The following is an 8,734-nucleotide window of genomic DNA, read 5'->3' on the forward strand; positions in this document are numbered from 1 at the left end:
ACCATCATGTTGTTAAATATAAACCACAAAAATGACCAGAGAAAATCCAGTCTTCTAGCAAAAACACTGATACTGTCTAATGGAGTTAAGATGGAATGGAATTAACAAGCGGATTGAACTTTCCAGGCATTATTTCTGAGGTGTCTTATCCAAATGTATTTTAGGAAGATAAGGCTGCTGGTTTCCGTCTGCAGCTAGCTCTGCCCTTTGTAACAGGTTCCTGACTCACCTGCAGGGTTTACTACCTGCTTGCCCAGATTGCTGTCTAACCAAATATCTGAGTAAACAATAGTTCCCTGTTAAGTTTTGTTGTTAAGTTAATGTGGTTTTCCTGGTAAATTAGTGATGTCAAATAAACTGAAGGTGATATTAAAAAGCTAAACTAGTCCTGGCACAGTGGCTCACACCTGTAATGCCAGCACTTTGGGAGGCCGAGGTGGGTGGATCATGAGGTCAGGAGTTCAAGACCACCCTGACCAACATAGTGAAACTCCGTCTCTACTAAAATTACAAAAATTAGCCAGGAATGGTGGTGTGCACCTGTAGTCCCAGCTACTCGGGAGGCTGAGGCAGGAGAATCCCTTGAACCCGGGAGGCAGAGGTAGTGGTGAGCTGAGATTGTACCACTGCATTGCATCCTGGACAACAGAGCGAGACTCCATTTCAAAAAAAAAAAAAAAAAAAAAAAAGCTAACCAGAGGGCCAGGCGCAGTGACTCATGTCTGTAATAACAGCACTTTGGGAGGCTGAGGTGGGAGGACTGCTTGAGGTCAGGAGTTCAAGATCAGCCTGGGCAACATAGCGAGACCCCATCTCTATTAAAAAAAAAAAGTTAAAAATTAGCTGAGTGTGGTGATGCATGACTTTAGTCCTGGCTTCTCAGGAGTTGAAATGAGAGAATTACTTGAGCCCAGGAATTGAAGGCTATAGTGAGCTGTGATCACACCACTACACTCAGGTGTGGATGACAGAAAATAAAAAAAAAAAAAGCCCAAGATTAGGAAAACCAACATTGATTGGAAAAGTATTTCATAGTTTTATATATGGTGAATGAATACATATTTTATGAAGGTACAGGAAGGTTTAGATCCACATAAAGATCATAAGCCGAAACAAAATTAGGTCTAATGAATTCTATAAGAACACATCAATTGGTGTCATTATGAGGTGGTATCAAAGGGCAGAAGGGGAAAAAAACACCTCACATTGAAACATAGCAGATAATGTTACAAGTCTTTTGCTCCGTAGATTTGACCACCTGTGTTTGTAATGTAGTATAAAGTGATCTGGAAAAGTGGATATAGTTGGAATCAAGAAATGTTTAAAACAGTACATTGTCCATTGTAATTTGCATCAAGACTCCTTCCTAGATGGTGAGTGATATTTTTCTGCCTAATGCCTTGAGTAGTGAGTAAATAATAGCACTTCTAATACCCACTCCTATCACTCCTGAAGTTACTTTTATACTATGTAATATGAACTTAATATAAGTTCATAGTCAAGACAGAAAAAAGTCATGAAATGATGAGATATAATATCAGTACTATGTGGAAAAGGAGGAAAGGGTACAGTGTTTCTGAGGCCCAAAGAGGTTCTGAACTAACTTGAGTTCACAGCAGGAGTCCTATACTGTTACACGTTGAGGATCTGTTATCTGAAATGCTTGGGACCAGAAGTGTTTGAGATTTTTCTGGATTTTCGAAAATTTACATTACACGTACCAGCTGAGCTTCCCAAATCCAAACATCTGAAATCCAAAATGCTCCAATAAGCATTTCCTTTAAGTGTCATGTCAGTGCTCAAAAATGTTGGATGTTCTGATTTGTTAAGCCCAACCTAGAGTAATTTATGGGTGTGATTATGTACGGTAATGCTAAAAAGATTGAGTGTTCTTTACATAAGCAACTTGGAAGTTTCATGATAAGAAATTCAACTGGTGGCAAAGAGAAATGATGTATACAAGTTTGGTTTAGGGACAAATCGTGGTTATCAGGAGAGAAGGAATGAGCTTGAATGTGATTAATAGTTCTCAGATGGCCTTCCATCCCAATCCCCCTGGACTCATGCCCAAGTTCTCAGGAGAGAAGCCTGCAACAAAAGAATTACACCACTGAATTATGTAAGAAACAGAATGCTAAAGTACCACTAAATTTTGAACTTGTATAAACAACCCTGAAGAATGGATGGCATTTGGATACAATAACTTTGATTACATGTATATAGCAACCTTGGAGAAAAGTTAGTTTTCGGGGCATATTTTTAACCTTTGAGGGTGATATGAAGTAAAGCAAGCTTTGCTCTGACAATGACTCCTCTTATTCTCTGAATCAGTGTGGTAATTCTTATTTTCGTAATTTGCTTTATTCGGGTACAGCAGGTATGTCTTTTATCACACTGTAAGTCGTCCCTCACACAGAGACCTGAGCATCTACCATTAAACCAGTTCATCAACTATATTTGCATTTATCACTTTGTTGTGAGATAGTAGAAACTGGTATTTCACCTTCAGTTTGGAAAAAAATAGGTCGAAGCAATAAAGCTGATGGCCAAAATCTTGGCGCTCCACCCCAAGTTCAACAACTGAGAGTTGCCTTGCTGAATCTAGGTCATCTCTGTTTCACATCACTCTAAATGATTCAAGAGCACATCTTGGTTTTCAATCCGTTGAACCACTGTCATAAGTAAAAATTGATTTTCATGCACCATTCCTCATTCTTTCTTTGCTCTATACCACTCTCAAACAGTTGGTTTGTACCAAGATGTAACTAGATCTTGATAATACTTCTGAAGAAATTATAAGCTGAATTCAATATTGGCATCCTCTGCAGTGTCAGCCACAGTGTATTACCTTTTGTTGTTGCCATAACAAATTACTACACATTTAAGAGAAACCTCAAGAGTAACCAAATCTGCTGATAACTTGAAATTGGACTACTAACCTTGAGAACTGTGGGAAAATAAATTTCTGGTGTTTAAACCACCTAGTCTGTGGTATGTTGTTATGGTAGCCTAGCAAATTAATACAGGTATCCAAGAGCCATTTTTAACAATAGCTGTTAACCTTTGAAGAGAGATTTTATTCAACAAAACTCTAAAATTACATGTCCGTTTGTTTTACTAATGTAAAAGGTATCTTTCTCAGAAAGACACACACAGAACTTGGTGGGACTTTCTTGAGAACAATATTGAGTCACAGTTTATTTCCATTTTTTCCTCATGAGAAGAAAATGCATAATTAATTAATGTCATGGTGAGAATTATGGAGAATTTGGCTAAATGTCCTCAAATAATCAGTAAGAAAAAGATGGACATATTTATCAACATTATGAACAATAAAAATTAAACCCCCACATATCAAAGACAAAGGCCAATATAAAATGTTAAACCAAGCCAGGTGTAGTGGTGCACATCTTTAGTCCCAGGTACTCAAGAGACTGAGGCAGGGAGATCCCTTGAGTCCAGGAGTTCGAGTCCAACCTGGGCAGCATAGCATAGTGGGACCCTGTCTCAGAAAAAAAAAAAAAAAGCAAATGATAAACTGTGTAAAATGTTGCAGTAAATAAGAAAGACAAACCCTAGGCTCTGTATAGTGCACATTGATTGTGTTTTGACTCCCATCATCCATTTGCCTAATTTCTGGTAATATTTGAGGATCTGTGCTCTTTCTTATTTTTCTGTCCATGTGGTTCTCAACAGAGCCCAAAACTCCAGGAAGTGTAGCATATAATCCAGGTTTAAACCAGTGAATCACATTCACAATGCCTTCCTCAGAGATTGGTTCAAGGATGGGCAAATGATTCAAGAAAGAGGAGCTTGTGTTTTGTTTTTGATTTTTTGTTGTTGTTGTTGCTTTTCTCATTGGATCTGAAGCATAAGAGATCTTCAGATTGGGATTGAAACTGTTTCCACCATCTTGGTACCATCTTGCTACCATGTGGAACCCATGAATGAGACCAACAGAGGAAAGCAGAGTTAAGAAGTGGAGATGGCTGGGTGCAGTGGCTCACATCTGTAACCCCAGCCCTTTGGGAAGCCAAGGTAGGCGGATCACCTGAGGTCAGGAGTTCAAGACCAGCCTTGCCAACATGGTGAAACCCCATCTCTACTAAAAATACAAAAATTAGCTGGGCCCCATCTCTATTAAAAATACAAAAAATAGCCAGTAAATAGTAAAAAATTAGTCCCAGCTACTTGGGAGGCTGAGGCAGGAGGATTGCTTGAACCCAGGAGGTGGAGGTTGCAGTGAGCCAAGACTGTGCCACTGTACTCCAGCCTGGGCAACAGAGTGGGACTCTGTCTCAAACGAAAGAGAGAGAGAGAGAGAAGGAAGGAAGGAAAGAAAGAGAAAGAGAGAGGGAGGGAGGGAGGGAGGGAGGGAAATGAAATTCTGACCACATCATTTCAGCCTTAAATCCAGCCATGTCTGATCTTAGCGCTATCTCAAAATATAAAGTTACATAGGCAATAAATTCCTTAACTGCTGTCCTTGCACTTACTGTTGTAATTGTCAGTATCTTTCAGTTAGACTCAGATTCTTGATTTTGATGACTATGTCTTTACTAGTTTATTCCCAGCATCCGGTAAAAGTACCTGGTATATAAAGGGAAGGGTTATTGTATTTTTACTGAATAGATTTGAATTAATATATTCTCATGTTTTACAAGTGCCTTAAAAACTAATCCAACTTTCTGTGTAATTTTGACTTCTTTACAACATTATGAAGATATTTTTTAGTCTAGGGTGAATGCGTGACTCACTAAGAACTCACTAGTATTCTCTTATATCATGACTCCATATTTTTAGTGGGTGACACCATTTGATGCACTTCCAAACACCCCCATAGCAACTGATGTTTCAAAAATATACTCAAAAGACATATTTTCATCTGTGTCAGATCACATACTATATATCATCTTGGATCAGAAGCCCCAGTAACAATCTGCTATGGAGATCCTTGTTTGCCTTCTTCTTACTTAGGAGTCAGCACAGTCTCCAGATTGATGTTTGTTCATTCTTTTATTCTTTCATGTATTCAGTCAATATATCCTTAATCTATTGCTGCATAACAAACATTCATAAGCTTAGAGGCTTAAACAACATTCACTTATTTAGTTCATGAGTCCATACTTTGGCAATTTCTCCTGAGCTCAGATGGGAAATCCTTTAGGTCTCACTGGGACTCCCTTCTGTGTCTGTAATCTGCTGCTGGATTGGCTGGAGGCTAATGGGTCTGCAGGGACCTCAGCTGCAACAGCAGCAATCTGCTCCATGTGGTGTCTCATCATTTTATCTTGACTATTAACTTAATCATAAAACCTGAAACCCTTAGGTTTGGGATATCACAGGGTAGGCAATAGCAAGATAAATTATTAGGGAGACTGTGAATAAAAGTCAAATCCAGACTTAATAAGGAGAGACGTTATTCAAAAGAATGATTGCTGTCGGGGGAGAAAATTGTAGTGGGAAAAATGCTTTGACCACAGGTCTACAAGTGACTTGAGATTTAGGCAAAAAGAGTTTGTCTTTTATAAGGAATAAACAAAGCTAGAAAGAACCAGGTGTGGGGAAGTGAGGCAAATGGATGATGTGATCAGATAGATCAGAGACTATTTTTAATTGGAGGCCAGTTTATTCTCAGGAGGAGCTGTATGCTCTTTCAGGATAATGGTGGGGCAAAATTTAGGGGTCTGGAGGAAGGAGAGAGCTTAACCAAAATTTTGTTAAGGGGCATTTTGTTCCAATTGATCAAAATTTTCTTCTTTCTGTACAGAGGCTAGTGTTGCCTCATGGTCTGTATGTCCTGGTCGTCAGAAAACATTATTCAGAGTGTTACAGCCCTTTTAGAATTTGTCTAGCAAGTTTAGAAAATGATTCAAGGAGACTGACACTTAGACAATGCTCAGAAATCAGAAGGTATGGCTGGCTTGGCTTTTATGCTGAAACTTTTACTATAGGCCTGGGAATTATGACAGCTGGAGTCTGAATAGATGCCTATCAGTTTTTCCAAGGCTTCCTTTCAAATACAAGGAATTTGTTAACATTACTTACTTTTTGCCTGAAGCCACACTTTCCACTTTTTTTTTTAATGTTCAGTTTTTAGGGGTTTCTTTTTTGTCTTTTTAAGACAGAGTCTTGCTATGTTGCTCAGGCTAGAGTGCAGTACAGTGCCTATTCACAGATGCAATCATAGTGCAACACATACAGCTTTGAACTCCTGCACTCAAGCATCCTCCTGCCTTAGCCTCCCCAGTAGCTGAAACTATAGGCATGCACCACTCGGCCTGGCTGTTTCTGCTTCTAAAAAACTTTTATTGAAAGCAAAGTGTCCAAAAACTTGTTCACCTTCTGGTTTCAGCTCTGAAGTGTAAAGAGCTTGGAAGGCATCACTCTTTACAAGAAGTAAAAAGCTATTTTGGCAGTCTACTACATTCAACAAATACAGTTGACCCTTGAACAACACTGGTTTCAGCTGCAAGGGTCCACTTGTACATGGATTGTTTTCAACCAAACGTGTTTGGAAAATACATTATTCACCAGATATGAAACCCAGGTACACAAGGGTTGAATTTTCCTATGTGTGGGCTCTGTAGGGTGGACTGCAGGACTTGAGCGTTTGTAGATTTTGGTATATGCTTGGCTTCGGGAACCAGTCCCCCTGTGATATGGATAGGCTTTGTGTCCCCACCCAAATCTTATCTTGAATTGTAATCCCCAGGTGCTGAGGAAGGGTCCTGGTGGGAGGTGATTGGTCATGGGGGTGGTTTCCCCCATGCTGTTCTTGTGATGCTGAGGGAGTTCTCAAGAGATCTGATGGTTTTATAAGCTGAAGTTTCCCCTGGGCTTCTTTCTCTCTCTTGCCGCCTTGTGAAGAAGGTGCCTGCTTCCCCTTCCAACATGATTCTTAAGTTTCCTGAGGTCTCCCCAGCCATGCTGAACTGTTAGTCAATTAAACCTCTTTTGTTTATAAATTACACAGTCTAAGGTAGTATCTTTACAGCAATGTGAAAACAGACTAATACATCCCAAGAATACCATGGAGCAATTATGTATTTATGTAACGACTATATAACAATTCTGTATGCCCTGCACTATCTCATGTCCTGGGGATGAATAGTAAAGATAATTGTTTTCATCCTCAAGAAGAGTTCATTCTAGTTGGAGAAACAAACACGGTATATATTTATAGGAGCTCTTTAAATATTAGGGAAATTGGCTCTTTATGAATTGCAAATAGTTTTTCCTGCTCTATAGAGAGCATTCTTGTTACTGATGTTAATGCAAATGCTTCTATAGTTTTTTCTTTATACTGTCTATATGCCTTTTGTTGTAGGTTTCAAATTAAAGCTGTTTGTTTGTTTCCAAGCTGTAGGATTTTCTATCAAGAATAAGAGGTGTATATTGCCAATGGCTGTTTTGCTTATAATTTATCATATTTTTTAATCTGTTGATTTAGTCAATTACATCTTTTTTCTCCTAAAATAAACTCCACCTGGTCATCATAATAATTTTTTAAGTGTACTACTCATTCACTTTTCTTATATGTTAAGGTATTTATGTCTGTGTTTACAAGCGAGGTTGGTTACACCTTTCCATTCTTATGCTGTTTCTGTCTGGTTTGGATATCAAGCTTATATTAGCCTTAAAATGAGTTGAGTAACTTTCCTTTCCTCCGCTCTTCTCTGAAAGTTTATGTAGGAAAGATATCATCTGTTTTTGATACTTTGGAAGAGCTATTCAGTTTCTTTCTTTCTCCAGTTTATTTTGGTATTTAATGTATTCTTTCTAGAAAATAATTTATTGTATCTAAATTTTAAAATTTATTGACATCAACTTGCCTTTTCTTTCTTTCTTTCTTTTTTTTTTTTTTGAGACACAGTCTTGCTCTGTTACCCAGATTGGAGTGCAGTGGCACAATTGCTGCTCACTGCAACCTCTGCCTCTTGGGTTCAAGTGATTCTCGTGTCTCAACCTCCCAAGTAGCTGGGACTACAGGTGTGCAGCACCACACCCAGATAATTTTTGTATTTTTAGTAAACAGAGGGTTTCACCATGTTGACCGGGCTGGCCTCAAGTTTTCCACCTGCCTTCGCCTCCCAAAGAGCTGAGATTGCAGGTGTGAGCCACCACCCCTGGCCTGCTTATGGTTTTTAAAACCTCTACTGATTGATTCTATATTTTATGCTGTTTTCTCTTCCACTTCACATATATAATTTTATTATTTGTGCATTCTTCCTTCTTTTTTCCCTTGATTGGTCTTTCTATATATTTATATGTTTAATTAGATGCCATTTCCTATTAGCCGTAAGTGTGGTAGTGGGGTTTTTCTCTTACATTTTTAAATAAAGAATTAACATTTACATGGTTTGGGTTTATTCTGTTATTCTTCTGAAACTGTCACTTAGCTTGTTTATTTTCATTCTTTTGTTTTTTTTTTATTTTCTTTTCAGAAGAAAAGAAAATAGGATCTCACTCTGTCACTCAAGTTTCAGTGCAGTGGTGGGATCACAGCTCACTGCAGGCTAAACCTCCTGGGCCCAAACAGTCATCCCGCCTCAGCCTCCAGAGTAGCTAGAATGATCAGAGGCATTTGAACCAGAGCAACTCCATCTTGAATAGGGGCTTAGTACAATAAGGCTAAGTCCTATTGAACTGCATTCCCAAGAGGTTAAGGCATTCTTAGTCACAGGATGAGACAGAATGTCAGAACAAGATACAGGCCATAAACGACTTTGCT

General features: G+C 38.7%; 1 non-coding gene across 1 annotated transcript; it reads left to right on the forward strand.

Moving 5' to 3' along the window:
• Positions 1-5,824: 5,824 nt before the first annotated feature.
• On the forward strand, positions 5,825-5,886 carry LOC115899412. The gene has a single exon (XR_004059125.1). It is a non-coding gene; the product is annotated as a U7 small nuclear RNA (small nuclear RNA).
• The last annotated feature ends 2,848 nt before the right edge of the window (positions 5,887-8,734 follow it).

This window comes from Rhinopithecus roxellana, chromosome 8 (assembly GCF_007565055.1).
Source record: "Rhinopithecus roxellana isolate Shanxi Qingling chromosome 8, ASM756505v1, whole genome shotgun sequence".
NCBI classification, from domain to species: domain Eukaryota; kingdom Metazoa; phylum Chordata; class Mammalia; order Primates; family Cercopithecidae; genus Rhinopithecus; species Rhinopithecus roxellana.